The sequence below is a fragment of the Zonotrichia leucophrys genome, chromosome Z (assembly GCF_028769735.1).
Source record: "Zonotrichia leucophrys gambelii isolate GWCS_2022_RI chromosome Z, RI_Zleu_2.0, whole genome shotgun sequence".
Lineage (NCBI taxonomy): Eukaryota > Metazoa > Chordata > Aves > Passeriformes > Passerellidae > Zonotrichia > Zonotrichia leucophrys.
The window spans coordinates 30040727-30067937 of NC_088200.1; positions in this window are offsets into that span (position 1 = coordinate 30040727).

The following is a 27211-nucleotide window of genomic DNA, read 5'->3' on the forward strand; positions in this document are numbered from 1 at the left end:
GTTTGAATTACTTTGAGTTACTTCTGTTCTCCTGTCTTTGAACATTAATTTAGATATATGCCTTCTGTTTCTTTTCTTCTCCCTATTTATCATCAATGTTAAACTTCCAGGAGGGCAAAGTTTGATGCCTAGATTAAGGCAGTTAAACAAATACAAAAAATACCTGCGTAGTCCCCAGGATTTCAGTGCTTATTTGCTGACAAAACAATACAACCTAAACCAATATAGTTAGCCAGGTAATTCAATGAGAGGATGCAAATCTATTTATACAGAAATGTTTATGACAACAACCTATTTTGGAGACAGAGAATCCCATGGAAGCACATGTCTTCAGTACAGCAAAGCCCCAGTCTTTATACTTCCTGAATCCAAAACAAGCAAAATATTTAATCTCCCCTCCAAACTAGATTTTCCAAAATAGACGGCCTGTTTGTTTACCTAAAGTGCAGGCCGAAAGTCTTTTAATGTACATTAATGAGAATGTAGAAGTAATTCTTAATGGGATCCTGACCTAATTAGGAAAATACAAAAAAATTCCCTTGAGTACCTTGATTGTATGTAGGTTAAACATTCATTCTCAGCCCCTCATGTCTCTCTCTCTCTACTGGAAAGAATATAAAATTATACATGGATTTGCACTTTGAAGCTGAGCTCACAGGAGAGACAACTCCTTTGACCCTTTACATGTGAGGAGTCCTCACCGAGCTGCTGACAATTCATGATACATCAAGCACTATGAAACACATCAATCTCTTTCATAGGAATACTGCTTATGCCAGCTGTTAACCTGGCTTTTGATTAGTCAGTTGAACTAAAAAGATTCACAACACAGCACAAGATGAAGCTGGCATCTGTGAAAAAACAGAATAATAATTTCTGTTCTAGTTATACATAATGACTTGGTTGACATTCACCTTTTCCTTGTAAGTCTTATTTCTGAAAATAGTCCCAATAATGTTTACTTCCTGCTGTTGTTTCTTCATTTCAGAAAATGTTTTTTGTGGAACATAAAAATCTTTGTGAAGATATGCTTCATGTTCAGCCTTACCCATGGGAGAAAAGGAAGGATGCATAGTTGATACTGTTTGCCTGATATAGTGTCTTTCAACAAACTGGAACTTCATCCAAATAATCAGATTTTTTTCTTTGGTAATTTCTAAATATTCATTGATTATGGATGTGCTTCTGATGTTATGAAAAGGAGAAAGGCTTCCTACTGTGTCCAGAGAGTTTTTATTCTGGTTCCCCACAGGGCGGTCATTGACGTTTACAAGCAGATCAATGGGAACATACTGGACTGTGGTCAAGTAACATTGGATAATACTACCAGTCAGTCCTTACAGCTTCTCAGCAAAACCTGTGTGTAGAAGTGTTTCAATAAAATAAAGTGCTCTTGGTAAAAAATCGTTGCAACAAACTTTGGATAACATTTTTCAGTTGCTCTTTTTCTTGATGCATGACAGTTTATGGATAGTTTTCAATTTGAATTGTGGACTGAGTACATAGGGAGCTTTAATATTTTGGTGGTGATACCACCTCTTTAATGGAAGTTCTGTGAGGGTATGTTATGTTGACAGACTGGGGATCAAAAGTCAGTTGTGTTTAATGTACTCCTTGTACTAAATGTTCTTTTTGTAATACCAGTACATTTTCTACCCTGTGACATCTCCTCCAACATCAGTATCCACTAAAATAACAAAGTAAAAAAGGAAAAGAAAGTGTAAAAACTTCCTGATAAACAGGTAGCAAATATATGATGACAAAACTTAATTTAAAGACAACTTCATATAAAATTTCAATGCTTAACTTTACTCTCCAATGTATGGTCAGGCTTTTCTAAAGTGTTAACAGAAGATAATCTTGTAGGTAAATTATTAATTATGGTGCATTTATAGCAGTCAATCAGAATTGTTTATAATGGAGAACTAGGCTCCATGTTTTCATGCCTAATTTTTAATGAAGTGTCTTTCCTTTGAAATTTCAATTTACTTTTAAGTGAAAAAAAGAGAATGTCTCCACAACAAAATCATATAGCTGGATATGCTTCAGTAGTGACTCACCTGAGCTACTGTTCAGTTACATCATGTCCTTCTTCTCTCATGGGCTCTGGATTCCCCAGTGGGACTTCAGCTTCCAAAGCTGAAAGATTTCTACATATTTCTAAGTGTTAATCACAGGAAAGATTGTGAGTTGTCATAGGATATGGAGTATGAGTTGGCATATGAAGCTTTTGCAATACTACTCATATGAAGCACCCAAGAATTTTTCCAAACAGAAATATTTGTATTTTAGCTGGAGTGTTTCAGTTTTCGAGACATTATGTAAAAGTTTAGGATGTCAAGACAAATAAAAGAATACCGGTCAATCAAATGCAATTCCCTTATTTTCTTTTTATATCATAGCAGTTTTCTGTGATCCAGGCTGGTAGATTTGTGCAAAAGGCAACTTACCATTATTGGCATGTACACTTTTTTTTACTACTCTGCTCTTCAGCATTTAAGAGGACATGAGATTGGTCTGATTATATACCCGCACAGCATGTGCAGCTTTTACTTTCTATTGTTATTCCCTGTGAAAATCTGATTGTTACAGAGGAGACTTTGGAAATAAGGAGACTTTCTCTAATACAGAGTAACTTACTAATGAGAATTAGTAAGTTACTCTATATCAGAGATTTTTTACTTATTAATGAGAACATTTAAAGTAAGAAACATTGGGAAAAATGTTAATGATGAGGCCACAATCAAAATAGAGCCTCTGGATAACTGCTGATGTTAAAGATGAGATTCATCTGATCCATTTCAGAAGTTTACTTTGATGGGATGAGTTGTGCCCTGAAAATGTTTTTGTTTTTTTTTTTTTTTTTTTACACTGGGCAAAAAAGTACAACTATTTCAGTTTCAGATGTAAGCCACTGTATTTTATCAGCTGAATCCCACTGTTATGTCAGAAGCCTAAAGGTTTTATTTAACAGGGAATGGAAGAAGCACTCAGGGTCTTTCTCTTGCCCTCCTCCTCTCTGGAGAAATAATAAGCTGAGGACTGATGTGGGCTGTAGAGATAAAATCAGTAGTTTTTCTTATAAAAGAAACCAAGATAAACCACAGTGGCCAGATTGTGAAAACAGCTACCACTAATGAACAGTCCCTTTAAGTATTTCAAACAATGGGAATGTTTCTCTCAGCAATGCTTACAGTCTGCCCCTGAGATTTAAAGGGAATGCTGGGGAGAAAAAAAATAAACAAAAAAAACCATGGATCTGGAAGGGTGAAACTAAAAGGAAAGAGACAAAAATTGGGAGAAGCAATTGAGGAGGAAGTCTGAGTGAATGGTAAGATTTAGTGTTGAATTTCATCCTTAAGACCCTGAAAAGGTTATGAGGAACATCTGGGATAGGATTGGAAAGTAAATGAGAGGAGATTGATTGAAATTTCATGATTATAACATAATTCAATTTATAATAATTGTCTATTTGTTTTTTTCCTTTGGAAAAATGGTAGACATGATTTTATTGAGCCATATTAAAATTAAACTTTAATAAAAACTTTTCTCCATCATGGCTTTTATTTTCTGATCAAACTATATATAGAGACTATTTTCTGCTTAACACTTACTTAGAATATTGAAGAAGAGTCCAGTATTAATTAATATTGGGATTTAAATCTGTGGCATCTTCACCTATCCCTTGACAAGAGGAGTTGGTTATTATGGCCCAAGAATGATCACATGATTTGACTAAGGTAGAAGTAAGCAAGAAATGTCACCAGGAGACTTGGACTAATTCAGCCCTCTGAATTTTACACTCTGCTGGTTCTCCAGGTCAGCAGAGATAAACTAGATGAGAGGAGATCTAGGACAACTAAAAAGGACTTCAGAGCACTGGAGCAATTGTTGAAGGGACAGGAGCACAGGTGGTTTTCTTAACTCCTTTGGTATCAGGGAAGAATGCCAAAAGTAATAGGAGAGTCTATCTGATAAACACATGGCCTAAAGACTGGTTGAATGAACTGGCCATCAGTTGAATATTGGGTTCTTTGATCATGTGTTGACTCATACAGCACCAGGGAAACTGGAGAGAGATGTTCACCTGTCTAAAGGAGGGGAAAGGATTCTAGCCTGTGAGTTGCAGGGTTGATTGAGAGGGCTTTAAACTAGATTTGAAGGGGAAGGAGATAACATCAGCCTTGGCAGAGATAAGCCTATGAGTGGCATACCAGTGCTGAGAGTGAAACTGACACCCAGCAAGGTTCAGCTACGCCCTGCTTACTCTGACCTGTGCTGGCCTCCCTGGAGCACACTTGCAATCTTATGGACATGACAGGGGACTCCTGGGGTAATAGGTGCCTACAGGGAAACACCAGAGAATTATTTCAAAGAATTAAGGTGTGTTCTTCTAGGAAGGTGACATGATTGACAGCCCAGCTGAGGTGCCTCTACACCAATGCACATGGCCAACAAACAATCAGTTGGAAGACATCATGTTGCTAGAAAGTGTGACCTTTTTGCCATGACTGAAACTTGGTGGTATGAATGCCGTGACTATCAGTGAGTACAGGCTGCTCAGAAGGGACAGGAGACAAAGGAGAGGCAGAAGTGCTGCCCTCCACATCAAGAGTGGGATTGAGTGTGGAAAATTGTGTCTGAAGAAACGCCTTGAGCTGATTTAAAGCCTGTGCTAAGAATCAGAGACCAGGGAAAAAAGGAAACCTTGTGGTCAGCATCCACTATAGGCTGCCTGCCCAAGGGGAGCCTATGGATGAGACCTTCCTGCTCCAGTGACAGGAGAAGCCTGTTCACAGGCCCTTGTCCTGCTGGGGAACTTCAACTATCCCAACATCTGCTGAAAAAGAAGCATTGTGAGCTGCAGACAATCCAGGGGATGCTGGAATGCGTGGAGCACAATTTCTTGACCCAGGTGATGGACAGCTCTACTGGAGGGGTTGCATTGCTGGACCTGAGGGTCACCAGTGCCAGTGAGCAAACTGGGAACACCAAGATTGGAGCAGCCAGGACTGCAGCGATCATGCACTGGTGGAGTCTGCAGTCCTGAGGGATATGGGTCAGCTGAGGTGTCAAATTAGGTCCCTGAACCTTAGGAAAGCAGGTTTCCAGCTTTACAGAGAGATAATCAGTGGGATCTTCTGGGAGGCTGCCCTCAGATACAAGGGAGTGGAACAGAGCTGACAAATCTTTGAGGAAATCTTCCAGGGAGTGCAGGAGCTGACAATCCCCAGGAACACATTGAGCAAGGAAGGAAACAGACCAGCACAGCTGAGTAGGGACATGCTGGAGAAACTGAAAGGAAAGAAGCAAAGGCTCAGGCACTGAAGCTAGGACAAATGTCCTGGGAAAAGTGTAGACATGAGGCACAGTTGTGCAGGGATGGGGTCCGAAAGAGCAAGGCAAAGCTGGAGCTGAACTTGGCAAGGAACACAAGGAATACCAAGAAGGGTTTCTATGGGTAAGTTAATCAGAAAAGGAGGGTCAAAGAAGGAGCAATGGCCCTCTTGAAAAAGGCTGTAAAACAGGTAACAAGGATGAGGAAAAAGCTGAGTACTCAACAATATTTTTGCCTCATGCTTCAGTGATAGTCTCTCTTCCCACACTTCTCAAGTGGATGGACAGACGGATGGGGACTTGGGGAGCAAAGTCCCTCCCACTGTAAGAAAAGATCAGATTGGTGACCACCTGAGGAACCTGAATGTACATAAGTCAGTAGACCTGGTGAGATGCATCCCAGAGTCCGGAGGGAAATGGCAGCTGTAGGTGCCAAGCCACTCTCCATTCATGATGTTTGAAAGGTCATGTCAGTCCTGTGAGGTCCAAGGAGAGTAAAAAAGGGGAAATATTGTGCCCATCTTTTAAAAGGGTAGAAAGGAGAACTAGGAACAATCAACCAGTCAGCCCCATGTCTGTGCCTGGGAAGACCTTGGAACAAATCCTCCTAGAAACTGTGCTAAGGCATGTGGAAGACAGGGAGATGATTTGGGGCAGCCAGCACACCTTCACCAAGGGAAGTCTTGCCTGACCAACTCAGTGGCTTTCTATAAGGGAGTGACACCATCAGTGGATAAGAGAAAGGCTGAGGATATCTTGGACTTCTGTAAAACCTTTGATATTGTCCTCCACAACATCCTACTCTCTAAATTGCCAAATTGGGGTTTGATGGGTGAACTGCTATATGGATGAGAAATTGGTTGGATGTTTTCATCCAGAGGGTTGTGGTCAAGGACTCAGAGTCGCAATGGCCATGAGTGGCAAGTGGTGCCCTCAGGGGTCTGTACTGGGACCAGAGTTATTCAATATCTTCATCAGTGACATAAGACAAAGGGATAAACTGCACCCTCAGCAGATTTGCAGACGGCCCCCAAGATGGGTGGTGCTGTTGACACACTTGAAGCATTGGCATGTCATCCAAAGGGACCAGGACAAGCTGGAGATGTGGGCCCATGGAATTTGATGAGGTTTTACAAGACCAAGTACGAAGCACTGCACCTGGGTCAGGACAATCCCTGATATCAATCCAGGTTGGGGAATGAACAGATCAAGATTGGCCCTGCCCGGAAGGTCTTGGGAGTTTTGGGGGATGAAAAACCCACCATGACCAAGCCATGAGCAATCACAGCCCAGAAAACCAGCTGTGTCCTCGGCTGCATCCAGAGCCCTGTGGGCAGCAGGGCAGGGAGGGGATTCTGCCCCTCTGCCCTGCTCTGCTGAGACCCCACCGGCAGGGCTGCATCAGCTCTGGGGGCACAGCACCAGACCAAAGTGGAACTGCATGAGCAAGTCCAGAGGAGGCCACCAAAATTATTAGAGGGGTGGAACACCTTCCCTGTGAGGAAAGGTTAAGAAATTTGGAGTTGTTCAGCCTGAAAAAAGAAGTCTTCAGAGAGAGCTAATTGGGGCCTTTGAGTACCTGAAGGGAGTCTACAAGAAAGATGGAGAGGGACTTTTTATAAGATCATTCTGAAACTGAACAAGGGGGAGTAGTTTCAACTTAAGGACAGTAGGTCAACAAGGACGGTTTCACTTTAATGTTATTTTCCTTCATCCTTTCATGGCTCTTGAAAACTTGAAACCATGCAATACACTAAACTGGTCTGCAACATTCCTGGAAGGAATACAGAGCTCTTCAGAGTTTGCAACTTGCCATCAGTTATTGCTGTACTCCACCTTCTCTCCATTTCCAGGAAAATATTTTTTAATAATTCACTATAAATTTGCCCTATAAGCATTTTAATCTAATGGCTGTTGTGGACCATGGAATATGAATCTGGTGTGCGCATGTTTAAACCAAAAATTATTCAGTGGAAGGGAGCAGAAGTCTAGTGAGAGTTTGGATGACATATTTTAAGCTAGGACAATGAAATTCAGCCTCTTCCTAAAGAAAAAAAAAAACAAACAAGAGATTCTTCCATTTTAAATATTTCATATTCTTCTGGATTTATTTTCCCTTCATCACTGCAATTCTTCCAACATCTTTGGTCCTGTGTGTTTTTTTCCTCCTTGATTACCTGCTCTCTATATTCTCCTCAGGCAATCTGAGCAACAAAATATTTAAAAATGCTATTTTCCTATTTCAGTCAGTACTTGCTATTTGGAAAGTGTGTGCAGTAGATCAGGAATGTGTCTGTCTGAGAAACCCTGAATGCAGGCCCCAGTGTATGTACATATCCACAGTCAGGACTCTGGCCTGTAGGACCTCTCTGTTTCAACAACTTCTCTTATCTGTATTCAACTGAATTTCAAAACAGACACAAAAGTAGCTGGATAAATATAATCGGTTAACTTTCTGTCCTTGTTAACAGAATTTCTATTTGATTTTATTTAATTTATTTTAATTTTTTTTCCCTGGACGTCTGTATTCTGTTGGAAGTAAAATGAATTTGATCATCATTGAATCAACTCAGTAGACTGTAGCAGGATAGATGACTGATCCAACTGGTAGGGCGCTCACCTCTACTCTGTCTGACTGATATAAATTCAACCTAGTTGCATTTTCTTTCTTGCTTCATTTTACCTAATTCTATCTGAAGCAGAACAAAGCAAAGTATTTCTTGTAAGTAAGGTTGCCTTTTTCTCTGAAGTATGTTAGACGGAAATGAAACTGTACGAGCTTCTGCCAATTTATCTTCTGGAGAAGATAAAAAAGAGTAGCATGGAGGATTCACAGGGTGTGACAATGTACAAGTAAGATAACAGCTTAAACAAAAGCACCCTAAAGCACCAGGGTTAACTAGCTCCCACAGGGATCACATTTCCAAGAGTTCATCCTTTTGGTATCTCTTTCTTATAGTTCTTACTGAAAATTAAATTAACATCATTCATGAACAGTATCTCATTTATTGACCTTTTTGCTTACTTTAATTCCTACAACCATATGGACAACAGTGAATAAATCTCTTCCATTTAATGACTCTCAAAAAGTCAAAAGAGGCTTCAGAGACAGCATTTGATTTCTAGGGAGAAAAAAATCATGAAAGAATTTTAGCTCTGCAATTTATTCTTTTTGAGTTCCTTATCACTGTTTCTTCCCAGACTACCCCTCACCATTGTGTTTTTCTTCTGTGTTAAACAATAGACAAACACTTTTTGGGCTGTCATAGATCTTTCTTTTACTGGGATTTAATTTATTCTTTTTCTGGGGTTTTGTATTAACTACTACAATTTTGGTCAGTTTTACCTAGGAATTATCTCTTTGGTTTGTCTCTTAATATGTTACCATGCAAAGAGCTCCAATCATCATTAGAAACGGATTCTGAGCAGACTAGAAATAAATGAGCAAGGGAAACTAGGTAGGAGCAGGATGTAATTACAGGCCGTAAATTTCCATGAGTGAATAAAAGGATTTGGTTTTTCTAATCCATAACATGAATTCCCTGCTACTCCTCTCTTAGGTCATTTATTTTCCCCAGGGATTTGGAGGAGCTTCTTTGACTTCACAGATCTGTGTAACTCAACTACTCATAATCAAAACAGTTGGAGTAATCAAAATGAAAATTAAGTGAGAGAAAAAAAGAGTGAAGAGTATACAGATAAACACAATTCAAGATTGATGCTTGGACATTTTCTCTTCACTCACTTCTCTGTGCAAAAGACAATTTTCTACCAAAAGGATATGATTCTTCAGACATTTTACAAGAGGTGTAAGATCTCAAAAATGCTAGACTTTTTTCCTTCCAATTTATTTAATGGACTGGTTTAAATTGCAAGAAAAAAAAATGCAGGTGTGCAGTTATAATTTTTTTAATAGGTAAAATCAGATTTTAGTTTTACTTGTCGTGGCAAGGAGGAGAAATGAAGTTGCAATGGGAGCTGAAGCAGCTAAATTCTCTAAGTATAATGACTAGCAAACAAAGGAGAAAGAGAAGGGACACTAGAGCATCCATTGCCTGCAGGTGATTTTGGCAAGTAGAAGAAATACTCTCTTAAGGAAGCAAACACAGAAAAATAACATAGCTTGAAGTCAGCCTCCAGCATTTTGACAGGTGCTCAAAAAATGAAGGTGAGTTCAAACCAAAAATCTGAATTAGAAGTGTAAATATTGGTAGCCAGAATTTCACCTATGCAAAATAAAACATGGAAATTTTAATGAAACTTCAAACACAGCATAACCTTTCATTAAGGCTGTTAAAACTTATGTTTTAAATGATATGCTTATTAATGAACTGAGTGATTAACAATAATAGAATTTGCTTGATTTGTTTGGGAGTATCAGCAACATTTTGTGATTTTAACTACATAAATTATGTAAAAACTATACAATAGTGTTCTTTATTTCATAGTTCAATCATCAGTGACTACTCTTTTCAGTATCCCACGGTGACTTAATGATTTTCCATCAGCCTGTCCTTTATGATGCGGAGAATAGCTGCCTTTCTAGATTAATTTTCAGCCTTTATAAAATTAAGTTTCTCATTTAAAATTTGTTTGTACAGCATCCCTCAATATTGTGACAATTCAGGGACAAAGACAAACAACAAATCTGCCTTTGATAAATAATCAAAATTGTACGTCACCTTCCCTGTGCACTACTGGCCCAAAAATAAATTTATTAATTATGGACATAGAATCTGATTTTTACTGTACTATTTTTACTGTACCCTTCTCAGCTTTACTCAGCTGTGACTGAATAAATTTGCATGTGTACTTGATAGGCAGAGGAGACTGGACTAAAGATTGACCTATTTATCTGCCTTTCCATGACTCTGAGAGTATAAAAGATCTTTAAAATGTTACCTGTCCCTGCATGGAAACAGCATCAGAGATGCTCCTGACTTGTGGGCACCATGGGGGATAAGAAACTCTGCAGAGCGACAGGTCAGCTTTTGGAAGGCTTTTCTGACACACAGAGACATCCTCAGACTGTGTCAGTGCCACAGCCCACTCTCCTCTCAGGGCATGAGGAAATATTGAATAAAGGAGGAGAAAGTGTGAAAAAGCAGAATTAATGTATTGTTATACTCCTGTCCTGTGGAGGAGATGATAAACCTCTCTTTTGTTCCCTTTCTGTGTGTTTTTCCAGACCATGTCCTCTGTTCCCACACAAAAGCAGCTGCCCCTTGCTTCTTTCAATAACAGATCAAGAGACAGGTAGATCTGCAATTAATAAAATAGATTTTACTTTTAATCCCATGAAATATAACTTGATTCAATAACCGGAAGAGAGTATCTGGGAATTTATGACAACGTTTTGGGAATTTAGGATAGCACATGCTGCTAGTCTCTGAATGTGAGAACACTGGCTTAGAAAATTTTGTAATTATTTCAAGACTTAAAAATTTTTATTGAATAATTTTTGTAAAAATTCATAAGCAAGTTTCATACAAGTAATTAATTCTGAAAACCTGAACCTTTCTTGGAAATCAGAACTATGTTTTCTGTTCACTGAATAGATTAGAAGAGAATACATGCTAAAACCCCAATTCTAAGTAATTCTAAAATCAATATTGCATTGAAAATAGTCTCTCAAACTCTTGCCTTAAACCACTAGCTTTTGCAAATTCTTCTGCTAGTAAACTAACTCAGTAGTGCATTTATAGAAAGCAGATATTACTGAATTATTTCATTTGGGGTGAATATCCATAAGCATTTTGAATCAGGCACCTACTGTTGATTGCATCGCAACTTTTCTTACAGAAAAAAAAAGAGAGTCTGACTGGGTGTGAAAGTTATGTGAAGAATTTCTCACATTGCAGCGATTCAAGGAATTAATAATGTGTTTGAGAGTTTTTTCTAGTTAATCTACATTCTGTCAATTAATGTTGAAATGATCTGAAATGACTGGCCCAACTACTATGCAGGAACTTGCTCTGCCATTGCTTGGTAAAGTACTTGGCACAGTTTGAGCACATACTGTGGCATGTGTTTTTTATTACTTAAGAATCTGAGAAGCGTCTAAAAATAATGAAGAAGGGGTATATTTATTCCTGCATTTTCAAGTGTTTGACAGCATTCCAAAGCCTTATGTTCAGAAAGAAATCTGTAAAGCCCTATTTATATGTCTTAACACTCTGTTTAGAGTTTCCTTTAAAATATAGGACAGATTTTATAGCTGAGAGACTCCATTGAATGGTCTGATTTCCTGTCCAGGATTTTTTGGAGGAAATAATTACTCCTTGATCACAAAGCATGTTTTGGAAAAATCTGCTGCAATGATTGACTAGTGTATGTGATCAGATTAATTGCTGATCTTTCACAGGTCATTGAAGCCCCTGAAGTTCAGGATTAAGAGAAACAGTGCAAGGAAATAAATTTTATTTGTTATTAATCTAATCTAAATTTTAAATATTTTTATTTAAAAATTAAGGTAGAAATGTTTAAAAATTAAGGTAGAAATTAAACTGGTTCCTCTACTCATCAATTTTCAATAACCTCAAGAGGATTTGAAGAACTTATAGTCAAATTTAGGGTATATAAAAAATCTTGATTCTCCTTTCAGAGCAGAAAGCATACACTTTTCTACAATCACATTAGGCTTTCATAGTGGCTCTAGTAGTTAGAGAAAACAGTACATTTGAAATCTTTCATGCAGAGTTTCCAAGTAAAACCAATACTTTTTCTGTTCTTTAACCAGGACTGTCCTTGAAACTCATGCTGCAGATCAAAGACTGCTGAAAACATTACCCTTTTTCATACATTTTAAAATCTGAAAATATATTCCCTTTCCTGAAACATCCAGAAAGCCATTTTCAGAAGACATTCCATCAAAACCTTATAAATCAATATGAGTCAGGAAAAGAAAAAAAAGTGAAATAACACCTTTCAGCAAAAACATATAGGTGAAAAATTTCTGAGTAGCTCTTCATAGTGTGTCTGTGAAATTAGTCCACTACTACTAGAAATCCATTTAATTAAATTAATAAAGGAAGTATGCAAAATATGTAAGCAAAGAGAAACATGACACTGTTGGGAAATATTTTTTGAGCCATTACATAATGGAGAGGTTCCCTTCTGACCATTTTAGATATCATTTGTACCACTGTTAATGATATTGGGCAGGTTCACTTCTATTTTTAGCCAATGTGATCCACGGCGTGTTTGCTGGTTACTTGCTTGTTCCTTAGGAGCTGCAGCTTGCAGTGCAGGCAGCAATGTGTTTTTTGAGGGCTGATGTTCTTTAAGTGCTAAAAACATAAAAAAAAATAAAGCCACAAATTTGTGACCAAAAAGGAAATTTAATGCTCTGCAAATCATAAAGAGAAGCACAAAACTAAAATGCACCAGAAATATTCTAAGGTCAATCTCCTTGCCCCAGCTCTTCCAGCTATCAGGATGTCACCCATCGTGGAGGAGCTTTGCCTTACTTTCAGAAATCTGTGCCCAAGAGGCCCTCCAAAAACTTCTGAGCAAACTTTCTTTTACAGAGCTTTTGCAGGACTTGTATACCCTTTTGGAATGATACAGTGGGGAAGGAGATTTGATCCTGGCCCAGTTGCCAGGTGGTATAATTAAGGGTGCAGAACTTACACTTTGAAATGTAGTAAATTGCAGAAGTCATACATGAGGAAGGCATGGGTTGCAGCATGGGTTACACCACTACCAGCCTTTTTTTAATGCTGGTTTTACTCAGCACAAATCAGCTTTCTTTCTGCAGCCTTTTTCTTGAAAGGAAGGTGTCTTCAGCTACCAAGGCGTCATGGAGTACTTTCTCCTTCTTCCTTCGTGGAAAAAAGATCACAAAACAAAACAAAACAACCAAAACCCCAAACTACCAAAAAAACCCAAAACAAAATCTTGTTGTTCCCAGTATATAGAATTCTAATTAGCAATATGTTTTGAGCATTTGATGATGTTCAGGGTATTCCATATCATGAGATATTCAGAATATTGCAGAACTCCTTAGTTTAAGAAGAAAAAACATCTTGGTATTTGTCAAAAAGTGAAAGAAGAAACAAGATGTAAAATCTCACATTGCCTAAAATAAATCAGAAATCTCAAAAAAGGGGCAAACTTAATAAAGATGGAGAGATTAACATACTTTTTTTTCTAAATTAAGAAAAAAGATTGTGATTTTTGTCTATATTTGAAATCTTAGAAATTCAGCAGTGCTATTTTAGTAAAAAATTGCTGAAGTGATCTGTAGGATACAGAGGGATCACGTATGACAAATTAGAAAAGCTGAGATTGAAGGGCTTCAGAATTCTTTTATAATAAAATTTGCCTCAGGATCACAGATAACAGTTGTTTGTAGTAGCTTGTGATGCTTGCTAATGAAACTAAACGTATGGAGTTCTGCTTGAGCTACAGTGCAATTAAAAAGGCAGATAAAACATAACTATGCAGATATAAATTCTTGACTGGGCAGAAACGCCAGAAGCACAAGCAATAGAGATGGAAATAAAAAATTACCGAGTGAAGACACTGTAGACTAAGCCACACACAAATCAAATAAAGGCTACATTTTTTCTGTCTGGGTTGTAAACCTGATTAATCAATTCATGATAGGATTTGAGCTGTCTAAATTCCTACTTAGTAAAAGAACTAGAAGGACTGCCATTGTAGGTGGAAAATAGAATATTTTCAGAAAATAAAAATTCTGTCTTAGCAGTAGCAAAACCTGAATTGAAGAAACTGAAAAAGAACAATTGTAAAAGCTAGGGGGTGAATAACTGCTGCCATCTTACACATGAACTTTGGTACCATTTGCTTCAAAACTCAGTTTGCTGAAATGTTTCCCTGAAAAGAAAATGTAATAACTGCTCTAAACATAAAAGACTCAGCAAAAAACATTACCATAATATCTTCATTATCATGGCTATGGCTCCACAAAATTTTCAGTGCACTAACTGGGGAACATTTGATTCTTGTGCTGTCCTCATGTGAACTCAAGGGGCAGTAGGGCCAAAGATTGTAACAGAAAAAGGCAGTCCAATACTCTTATTCTTTTTTTCCTTTGGAAAATCAGTTTTCAGTGGGATTCATATTATAGAAATCCTTACAATAAGGAGGAAACAAAAATATATTGAGGAGAGAAAAGGTCTTCAAAGCACAGGGAAGCTGAGAAAAGAGACTTTCAAGGGAGAGGAAAGTCATAGAATTTTAAGAAAAAGCACATTTAATCACTAAGAAAGACTGGTTAGAAAATGATATCAGATGATATCAGGAAGAAATGGAATTTTTTTTCATGTGTTTGTTTCCTTCTCTTACTGCTCAAGGAAAATTAACCAGTTATTTATTTTAAGAATAAATGCAGGAAAATGTGCAGATGGATAGTCTAGAGATCTCCACGAATAAAATGGGTAAAAAAGTGAAAGAAAGAGACAACATGTGAAAAAATCATTTCTCTAATGGCAAAATAGGTTGCCTGTATGCCCAATTGCTTGCTGACATTCCAGGAGTGCTGAAGCCCAAAAAACCTTCTCCTATACACAAAATGTAATTTGCATTAATATTCTGTATATTGAACAGAGAGCTTTTGGGAAAAAAAACTCAAACAACCAAACATGTGAGAAGAAAGAATTAGACTAAAATGAATAAAAGGGGATTTTGAAAATTCAGGTCTTTGCATATAAATAGGTACAACACTTAAAATAATATGGTTCGCCTTCCCAAAATAACCTTTGAAGAGCTGAGTATATAGGACGAATTTAAAACAAAAGTTGTTGACAAACAGAATAAATGAACACAATTACAATGTTGTAGTGGAACAAAACAAACACCAAACTAGCAAATATTAGCATTACCACAATACATAGCCTATTCTGTATTGTAAACTAAAGGTACTACTGTTAAATTCAGACAGCTAAGCACTGTTCTTCATGCCAATACACAGTATAAAAATTACCCCAAACTAAATAACTCTTTTAAGTAAAAACTTTACTCACAAACCTGGGAGAAAAGCTAAAAATTGAACATGAGAAATCTTGCATTACTTTCATGCTGTTCAACCTGTTGTAGCATCTCAGAATCACAGAGAGGCAGAAGGTGGAAGAGACCTTTGGAGGTCACCTTGTGCAGCCCCTTGCTTGAGGAAGACTGCCTAGAGCAGATTGCCCAGGACCATATTCAGATGCCTTTTGGATGTCTCCAAGGACAGAGACTCCACATCCTCCCTGGAAAACTTGTGCCAGTTCTTGGTCTATCTCAAAGTGAAAAGTGTTTCCTGAAGCACAGGACATTTCAGAGGAAATATCCTGTGCTTCAGTTCATGCCCATTGTCTCTTGTCACATCACTGGATGCTACTCAACAGAGCCTGGTTCTGCCTTCTCTACACTGGCCCCATTCTTGGTTTAGTCTATGTTTCCAGATTTGCATAATAGTTTTCTAAAATTTGTATGAGTTCTGTCTGTCTTTGTCTCTCATTCACTTTGATTTCCCAGCTTGTTTGCCCTGAAATTAATCTTTGAAGAACCAGTTTTTGCTACATTCTTCTTGAACCAATATATACTATGCATGCCTATGATACTCCTAAGTTAATATTTTCAAGAGTTTTTCAAGAAGACTATTGGGATTGTATAATCTTGAAATGTTCTGTGGGTGAATTTAGCTCTTGCTAATTGTGACCACCTATTAGTGCTGGATCCTGAGTGCACTGCATTTTAGTAAAACAGAGACACATCATCAAAACAGAAGCTCTCTTGAAGGAAATTCTGCATTTTTCTTTCTGTTGCATGATGATTAGAAGTGAATCTCTGTGGCTAGGGAGGAGAAGAGGGAGGAAAACAGACAGAATTTGAAAGAAAACAGACTAATTCTGATTAGACTTGCAACTGAAATATAAAATGATCATGCTGACATCTTTGTTGCTTTTAGAAATAAACATTGCAGTACTGGAGTCTATAATTAACATTACTGTGGATTGCTTCAGTGCAGTGTATTTAGCTGTGGTCTTAAATGGGAATATGTCCAAAATATGGAGCAACAGAACCTAACAGAAATAGATGTGCTATATCCACAGAGACACATGCTAGCATTTGGTACAAGCACTGTTTCTCTGATCTTCAGCATGATCCTTCCAAAACCTTTTAAGCTACTGATCTCAGTTTATTAAAATAAGGAAATGGACATGGTGACTAAGAGGCTCTTTCATTTTTATTTATGTCTGTACCTATTGCAGTAGCTTCCTGCTCACAGATTTTTCTTCAAGTAGAAAAAGGGCTCATCCTCTTCCCTTTTAACTGTTATTTAGTACTTCAGTCTTTCCTGATGAATTATTCCTTCTAGACATTTTCCCATCAAATTCTTCCCATCTGCCTGTCAAACAATCAAGCATCTGGATTTCTCAAGAGAAGGTGCTTATTTTCAAGATCACGTGTCAACATTAAGAAATCCAAGGTAATTGATCATGTAGAGAAAGCACTTCTGGTTCCTTCTTCAACTAAACTCTTTGTCAGCCATAACATTTGGAAAGGTATCCAGTCCTAATTTTAAGGATGGTAGATTGACAGATGTTATTTTATTTATTGATAGCCCACATTTTAGAATAGGCATTAAACCTTAATGTGTCTACCACCACTAGGTGCCAACAAGTGTTTTCTTCCTGAAGAGTTCATTCTTCTGATGGCAAATATAGATTTTGAAGAGTTCATATCAATACGTTCTTCCATTCACTTTAGAAAGATTTATTAAACCTTTTCCTTGAATGTATATCTCAGCACTTTTTTGTAGCTCTTTTTTATTCAATGAGTAGAGAGCAGAGACACACTATTTTTGAAGGACTGAAAAGTCTTGCTAGATAAAGGAGACAAAAAACAGAGAGGAAATCTCTATCTTTCAATTGATTCAGAAGGAAGAACCGGTAGCTAGACCTCAAAAATAATACTTAAAGAGATAAATTCAACCTTGGGTAAGCAAAATAAGTGTATTGTAGCAGTTTTCAGATTTTTTTTCATGTCAATGTGAGCTATATGCTAGAAAGAAAAAGCCCAACCCAGCAGTTTGAACAAAAAACAACCAAGAAAGAGGATTCTATTGACAAGAGTATGGGTTGGAAAAGGGTCATAAACCAGTCTGAAGATAAAATCAGATGCACACTTTCTTTGCAGCCATTATAAAAACTCCAGATGGATGATATTTGCACCAATCCTTGGACCAGAAATGCAGAAAGAATTAAACACTCAACTCCTTGAAAAGTAAGGTCCTCATTATCCATGATCTTACAGTGCCTGGCAGCAACTGTTTAATGAGGCCTAACCAGGCATTTCCTTCTCTCTAATGTTTTTTTCTCAGGCAGAAAAAGTTCAAGAGTTGATTAGCTACATAAAGGATTAACTCTGCTCAGTAGAAGCCACTGTCCATCTGGTCTTGATCCCAAGGGAGAAAGCAGGTGGTATTTGTGACACTGTAGAACAGTTATACAAGTTTTGAGCTAAACATCCACTGCACACACACTTTCCTTGTCTTTACACGCACCCTGAGCCACAATTCAGGAGAACTGCACAAGTCATGGTTGTCAGCTGTAGTGGAGAACTGAGGAGGCTGTAAAGAGTATTTTCTAGGTTTATTTGTTTTCAGGTGGGGAAAAAAACTCACCAGTGCTAGTGAAGGTTCAAGACAAGATGAGCACAGTCAAAAGGTTGTTGCAAATCAAAACAGCCAGTTTTGAATTCCTGTCAGGTACTTGTGCTGAGCTATTTGTTGCCTATAAGTTCCCTGCCTGCACAGAACAGCTAAAATTTACATTGCCAGAATGCATCTGTATTGCTGCCAAGGGGAAATAAGCCAGAGACTGAACTTCAAACCTGGCGTGGGATCTGAGGTAATTTTACCCCTATATTTGCCATTAGTTTCCCTTGTGATGCCTGGAATTTCTTCCTTGAACTTTCCAGAAAATCTTACTGAACACATAAAATTAGTCAGCTCACAGGAAGATTTCAATGAATATTAAAAATATTTGTCCATTGGCCTGTGTTTTCCAGCTGGAATTGGAGATGTGTTCTGTGGCCCTGAATGCTGTGATCATGGCGTACCCTACTGCTTTACAGGGAAGTAGATAGAGACTGCAAAAAAAACAACAAAAAAAGAGCCATATCCAGGTTTTTAATGTTGGGGTTTTTTACCCAAGGTTTTTTACTCTTTTTCCTAATTGGAAAATGGAAAGAAACTCCCTCTGCAAATAATCAACAGCCCACAGATTAGTACATCCATGTAACACATGAAAGATTCAAACATTTCCTACAGAGATCACCAAGTTCTTTTATGGGTCTTCTCTGGAACTGTTATGTTAGGTGGAAATATGCAAACATTATTTGTCAAGAAAGATGATAGCTTTGGGTTAGCCTGGTGGAGGTTGAACATTCTGCTGGGATGGATGTTCGTGTGCATGAGTTTGTGTCCGAGGAGGATCTAACAGGGGCTCACTGCGGACTAGCCAACAGATGAACAGACGTGCCACAGGGATGTGAACACGAGCCTTTCACCCCTAAACAAGTTTATTGCCCTTCAAACTACTTGGAGTGGAACATCTTTATATGCCTAAGAATTCAGTCAGGTGGGATGTTAAACAGCAGCTCATGCAGACTGACACTTGATTTATCACAACAGACTACTAATAGTGGTGTGTTAGTACCTTTCAGACTCCTGGACATCAATCAAACCTCATGAACAAGTAAGTCAATATTTATTGTGCAAGCACCATCCAATTGCTTTGTCAGTGAAAACAGCACTACTTTGCCAAGATACACTGAGGATTAGTCTTAGAATCTTAGAATAAACTGAGTTGGAAGAAACCCATAAGGATCATTGAGTCCAACACCTCAAGCTGTCCTGGTGCAGATGTCCTGCCCTTGTGCAGGACACCTCAAGAATCTCACCATGTACCTCAGAGCATTGTCCAAATTCTTCTTGAACTCTGTCAGGCTTGGTACCATGGTCACTTCCCTGGGGAGCCTGATACAGTGCTCAATCACCTCCTGATTGAAAAACCTTTATCTGTTATTTATGATAAACCTCCATCCAACACAGAATGGATAATGTCCAAAGCCTTTAGTATTCTCAATATTTTTCTTATCCTTGCATAACCAGAGAAGATACCCACATTATCTGGATCTTTATAGAAAAGAAGACACAGGAAGATGAGTTGACGTCACCAAAATACATGTAATAATGGTCCTGGGACTGAAGGAAAATTCTATTTAAGCTGAAATTCATTCAGCACTTTACTCAAAAAAAGAATCAGGTTTGGAATTGGCAGAAAAAGTCATACTGTGTTTCTTTGAAATTTGGATATTGTGAACAGTGTATAAAATCAAACTTTACTTCAGGAATAATATAAGCAAAAAAAAGAGGGATCTTGAAATACAGAAAAAAAGGAAACATATGGAAGTTAAATTTAGGGCACAGGAAGTATCTCCTCATGGCTCTTTCCATTGTTACCGTAACAAACTGGAATATGAGGAAATGCACGTACTAAGTAACAATCACAGCAATCTTGAGTTCATGGCAGTTCAGCATCAGCCTGCTCAAAATTTTCAGTGGAGGATAACATAATTGGATATTTGCCACCCTAATCATTACATCTGATTAGTATTCATCTCTATCCAGCCCACAGGATATCTTCTCAGAGTACACACAGAAATGGGGACAATTTCCGTCCCTACAAAATGGGGACTGAAAGGGAGTCTCGTATACCTCAGTTTCAGTTCCGCCATATCCTTAAAGAGCCCTAGCTTAGCACCTTGAAGTCTACAAAACAATTCAAAGCACTCTTTCTGCATGATTAATGCAGTGCCAAAACCTGCTGCACTTACAGAGCACATATCTTTGAAGCTTCCTGAAGGCTGGGATTGGACAGTGTGGGATTTCTGGAGCTGGTGTGTGTATTCCTTATGTTTTAAGATAGCAATTCTTCAGGATTTTGTGCAGTCATATGCAGTTAAAAATGTTTAATATCTACCTTTTTTAATCCGTGGTAGTGAAAAGCAAAATTAAATTTTGTGAAAGGTGTAGTTGCATTAGGGTGGAAATTTTTATATGTTTTATTAGAATTTACTTTTAAATCCTGATCTAAGGATCACCATTGTGTAAGATGCAGAAAACCATAGGATCGTAGAATCATAGAATGATTTAGATTGGAATAAATCTTACGGATCCTGTAGTTCCAAATCCCCTGCCATGGGAGGGACACCTTCCACCTAACCAGGTTGCTCAAAGCCTCATCCAGCCTGGCCTTGAGCACTTCCAGGGACGAGCACCTGTGACTTCTCTGCAGAAAATATTGACTCTAATCCGTCAGGTCACTTGAGCAGACTTATATTTGCGAATTCAATGGTCCCAATGGCTCTAATGTGATCCCAGAACTTAACGTTAAGTATATGTCCAGGGCTTCATGGGGTTAGGACACAAATTTTTAGAAATTTGCTGTTTTTACCACATCAAATGAAACCCCTTCTGAGCATCTTCTATTTGAAAAGAAAGAGGAAACAAATCTCAGCTGTAACTTATGTGCGCTTCCTTGCATATCTAAATTGTGTGCCAGATCTTAAATAAATTTTACCATTAGGACTTTTATAGCAATATTTGGAGAATTTTCAGGTACAGAGAAAAATTCAGACAAATGAAACAAAGTAAGCTAAGCTGTCATTCAATCCAAAATAATTGTCATCTAACTGTGACCTGTTCCATTTTAATATTGCCACAATGTACTCTTTCTGTGAATACTGTCAACTTCAGAAACAAAACATGCCTCCCCAGGAAAAAGAAAAAAAAGGAGCAAAATTTGAGCACAAAATACCAGAAACTAGTTTTCTGAGTATTGAGAATCTTGAAATTCAATAATACATCTACTTAGTAATAAAGATGAGTATATGATAGTATATGATTGTCTAGTAATATATATCTAGTATATGATAGAAGTCTTGTGATATGCCAGTAAACACTGTGTATCTTACTATTTGATGAAGTTTGCATTTAATTTAGGAAAAAACCAGATATCTTTCTTATTCATAGAATACAATTTGCATCATATATGGAAGCAACTTTTTTCTTAAAATATCAAAAAAAAGTTTTATCAAGTGATGGCTGACATCTTGCCTACTTTTATTTGTGTATTAAATGTTTATCATTAACAGTTTTTTAAGTGCTGGAAAACACTAATTTTTATACTCTGCTTTAATGCTGTTATTTGCTTGATACATCCAGCATATAGTTAATGGTTAAATGAAAAGTAAGTTTATGGTGTTCTTCAACAGCAGTACATACAGAGTTTGGTGGTTTTAGTTTCCTAGGTGGTACTGGCAAAACCTTGACAGCTCCTACTTCTTTCTCTTGCTCCATAACAAGGGCAGACTGGCCAGAATATTTAAATGGAATATAGCTATTTGATTTAGTTTGGTTGTTGAGTACTTCCTTTTACTCTTCCCAGGATTATAAATAATTAACTTAGTTGCTTAACTAATAATTCTTGTTTGCTCCTCAGTTTCTCCCCCTTTTCCCTTCTTCTCTGTATCATTTGGGCACAGTAGAAAGGCTGATTTCTCTCTTGATTTCATTGATCCCCATCTGCACACAGTACTGGCCGCCTTTATGAAACATCAGTTCCCTCCCATATGAAGAGGAAGAGAGATGTGAAGATGAGAATTTTGTCACTTTACTCTAAAAGATTTATTTTTTTTTTAAAGGTGAATCTTGAGATGAGATTTCCTCTTCTCATTTCCTTCTACTTCCAGTGCACCTGTGGCACCAACCACTCCCAGCTTTCTCATTTTTCAGTCAGAATTTCCTTGTTTTTAATACTGTCCCTGATACACCAAAATAATCTCGTTGAAAAAAGAAGCCACAAAACAATGCACACAAAATAACAACATTTGTTTGATGCTTCCTCCTTAAATACTCCTTTGCCAAAATATGCAGTTAGGATCTCAAAAATATTCTGATGACCTGAAGACTGCCTCTTCAGCTAACCAGCATTTTCTCAGCATCTCCTCCCTTGCCTGGGTCTAGATGCTGTCTCATACATTTCTCAGATGGATATCGTGCCTCCCTGTTGCATGACTTGAACAGGGGTGTAATCCCTATACTATCAATGGGAACAGAAGCAGGCTGCAAAAATAAATTTGGGAGCCAGGGCTTTTAAATTGTAAATTTTGTGGACAAATTATCTTCTGTTTACATTATCATACAGTTAGGCATCTGTGCTTATTTGCTATCTTCCTTTAACTTCGGTGCCATTTTTTAAATGAACGTTTATGATCACTAATGAAGATGATTTTATAAACTGCTGAAAATAAGCGAGCACATGCCTAACCTATCTAGGTGACATGTGACAAAATTCTAAGGGATCAAGTAGCATGTAATTCCAAAAAAAATCACAGTGGGTTCCTGCTGGTGCCAAGTGTGGGAGCTGTGCCAGTGCTGTACCAACACCAGGCCTTTCTCGGGCAGAAGCAGAGCTGCCTGGGCAACTGGGTGTCCCCTGACGGCGAGCACGTACACAGTCCCACGTAGTCCTACTTGCACAAGGAAGGGTAGGATGTGCCTTTGATAAATTGTGTCCATCAAAGAGATTGTGAAGCTATGTAACATCCCTTATCTAGCTAACCACTAGCAGAGGAGGTGCAATCAAAGGAAATGGCTCATGGCTTGGATGCATCGTTACATCCTGGTGAGGAAGCTGGGAGAAAACCAGGATGGCTCTTGATCTGCCGAGAGGGAGAGAGTGCACGGCGGTCAGTGCCTGCTCACCTCGGCTTCCTGAAGGGAGGACGGCTCCTCTCCAGCCTGGCCCTAATCCTAGCCGGAGCACGCAGAGGTCCACAGGGAACAGCTCTGGTCTACTGCGGCCTTGCAAATAATCCTGCAGAAATTTCATTTCTCTCCTCTGCTCACGGAAATGTGGCATATAGCTATCTGAATTGTGGTATGAGAAAATCCCTGAGATGTCAATTGAACCCATTGCTGCGAGGTATTTTTATCAACTTAATTACTCTTTAATGTCACAACAAAGAAAAGGGACAGCAGAAATAAAATGATTCTCACTGATGTAAACAAAAATAAATATTAGTGGATAAAAATAACACGTTTTGAAAATGCTTTTATATCTTTAATTGCTATCAATTTGTATGGCCAAAATTCTGTTCTATTTGTGGCATAATTAATCCAAATAATGTTATAACGTGATACTACACCAGACTTTTCCTGTTTACAAAGCTGTGATCATTACTTTCAATTTTAACGTTACATCTAAGCTGGCTGTTCCAAATGAAATTTCAAAATTGCTAAAAATAACCTTTGTGAAACTAATTTTCTAAGCTAACCTTCTGGGAAAGTCGCTCTGCTGCAAATAATTTTGAATTTATTCAATTAATTTCCTTGCCTGATTTTTTATTATGGTTTTATTCAAACATACTGTTTCTTGTCTACCTAGACTCTCAGTTTCAGTCATAAAATCGCTTGAACCAAATACATAAATCCACCAAAGACACGGAAATCTGGTAAGACAAAACTTTTCTAATGAAATTTTTTCAACATAGAAAATCAATATATTCTTCAGTTATGGAAGGACCATATAAGTAAGAGGAATTTGGCTTCATTAAATCAGTTAAAAAAATATACTGTATTTGAAAATGAAAAATCCAGATGTGATACTGAAAATCACTGATACCAAAATCAAATAAAAATTGCAGACAGATTGAAACCTTCCTTTACTCTTACTGAAAATTTTATACAGACATGGTACACTATATAAAGGTGTATTATTATAAACATAATTTTTTTTTTACATCTTCAAAATTAGTGCAGTTTAGATCTGCAGTTGCTGTGACTTCACTTGAAAAGACAGAAAAGACATCATAACCACCCTATCTGAGAATTCAGAGAGGCTAAAGATACATTTTGATAGGTTACAAGACCTGGGTTTCACAGAAAGGCTATGCTCAAGAATTCCAGCTTTCCTGCATTCGAACTCACTCTATCCTATTTTTGAGACAAGTGCTTTTAAACGCTTCATGGGAGTCATGTGATTCTACTTTCCTGTAAGCTTCCTTTACTCACACATCCTCCAGGCTAATTGCATTTTATCTCTGACAAAGATGCTGCACATCACATCCTTCCCACCTGGGGCTTCAGGCCAAGACCTTCCAAGGGAGCAAAACTCTCAACTCTCACCCGGAGAGGATGCAAAGCAACGTGGCAAGGCTGAAGGGAAAGAGGCTCCTGCTGCCAGGGGTCACAGGGCACTGCCTGGCAGGAAACAGACACTCTGCATGTGACATCCTGTAGCATTCATTTGGCAGGTGGGGAGGCTGACAGCTCACACTGCATCAGTAGAAGTATAGGGAAAAGCTTCCTCAAACAAATGTATATCATGATAGTCACAAGTATTTATTGTGCCCTAAGTCTACAGTTATATTGATACTCTTCTAAAGCACCAAGGTATAAAGATGTGTTTTGAATTTAGCTTACTACCAAATTTGGTCTGAAGAGCATGTGTCAACTTCCGTGCTTTTCTTCTTTCATATATTTAAAGTGTTCTTTGCAGAAGAAGCAAAGAAGCAGTGAGTTTAATTTTTTATGCAGGTTGATTACAGAAGATGTATGATTACAAGTCAACACATGGACGAGTGGGATTGGTACATGAATGTCTTATTTATTTATGAGAACCCTTGCATGCTGTGTACGTCACACATAGACAATACCTACTGACTGGGATAACTGGCAGGCTGAGATTTGTCATCCCTGTCAAAGCAGGCTTTTGTTATCTATCTCTTTTATCTGCTCGTGCCATGAGAAAAGGGTGTCATGATCTGGTCTCCTGAGATGGTGAAGCTGTGGCCTGCTTCATAAGTAGAAGAATCATGGAATCATAAAGGTTGGTGAAGACCACTGAAGTCATCAAATCCAACTGTCAACATAGCACCACCACCATCATGTCCACCATTACATCATGCCCTCAAGTACCATATCTGCATGGGCTAGGAATGCTTTCAGGGATGATGACTCCACCTCTTCCTTGGGAAGTCTTTCCTAATGCCTTACAAAACTTTCTGTGGAGAAAACTTTTTCCTGATATCTAATTTAAACCTTCCCTTTTGCATCTTAAGGCAATTGCCTTTTTTCTTTCAGTTGTTACCTGGGAGAAGAGGCCAACTCCCACCTGGCCACAGCCTCCTTTCAGGCAACTGTAGAGTGATAAGGTCCCCCTGAGCCTCCTTTTCTCCAGGACAAACAGCCCCAGCTCCCTCAGCTGTCCCTCACAGCACTTGTGCCCCAGACCCTGCCCCAGCTCCATTGCCCTTCTCTGGACTCTCTCCAGCCCCTCAGGGCCTTTCCTGCAGTGAGGGGCCCAAAAATGAACACAGGATTTGACGTGTGGTGAAAGAGCTCATCACTAAGAAATTGAGCTAAACTCATCGTAGGGAAATTCCCAAGCTACTTTTTTTTTTTGCTTCTTCCACTTTTGTCTGCATTGGAAACTGACACCTATTTGATGAGACTTTATCCAAGAAATCACTGCACATTTTTATAACCAGAGCACATGGAGAATGAATCCCTCCAACTCAACTACTCCCTGCTATTAGCACCCATCAGTGGGGAGTCTAGATCAATTCCTGATGAAATGTTATTCTCCTGGTGGCTCTCCAAGCTGCTGCTGCTGAATGGCTAATGCCTAATTTTCATCTAGGAGATGAAAATCTTTGGAAATGGGAACTTCATGAATTACACAGAAACACATTAAAAAACAGAAGGGAAAGTTAAGAAAATATTAAATCATGAGATGCCATAGAATGCTCAGCCCTCATATTGTAACCACTACGTACGCACACCATGAAATAAAACATAGTTCAGGATTTCAGAGAAATACTATACCTCCTCTGTAGATTCCCTCTGCTACCAAGATTAAGGACTGCTTTCATTTCTTACAGAGAGTTTTTGAAGATAACTAGTATTTTTTTCTGTTCAAACATCTCCTTGAAAGGCTAAAAAGAGGGATAGCAAAGAGTGAATGTTAGAAATAATCAAAAGCAGGCAGCACACTTGGATGCTGGACACACTGCCAACACCACCATATATATAGATATTATTAGAACATCCTAATGAGGAAAACACAGCAATACAGTCCTGAAAAGTAATAGAATATAATGTTTTCTGAGCAGCTCCAGTAGCTTAAAAGAGGTAAGGTAGGCATCTTTTAGTAGTATTTCACTTCATCCTTAACTAATAGAAATTGAATAAATCTATTGACTTCAAAACAATTAAATACAATTGCCCTGGCTTAAAATCTACTTTATAGATTTTTTTCCTCTTTTGTCAGAACAGAAGTAATTTTAGCTGAAGGAAACTAGTTGATTTTTAGCAAAATTGCCATAAGAGAACAATGCAAACCTGGTTAATTTCTTCATAAAACCACTTTGAAAAGTCAATTTCTCATGAAGCTTTAGGTTTTTCAGAACTTTACTTTCTGATTTCATTAGTGTTACAATGCAACAACAACGGTGATTTTAGTTGGTCTCAGTGTGCATCTTTTAAAATTATGTTTAGTTATTTTTTTAGAAAACAAGCTCCTGTCCTAAAAATTTAAATTTATGTTTCTTGGGTCTTGTTTTGTTCCAACTTAAACGGAGATAAGAAAAGTGAGAAAATAGCAAGATTGGCTGTTAATGGAAAGTAGATCCTTAAAGAATTCTTTATGAACTGTTACTATTCTGTCTAGAAAATTTAGGATTTTAGTATGGGAAATGCTACAGACAATAATTAGAATTACGATTGCATTTTACTAGTGAAAGTTACCAATAATCATCACTGTGCTGATTCTTATATGGTGGCACATGTGGA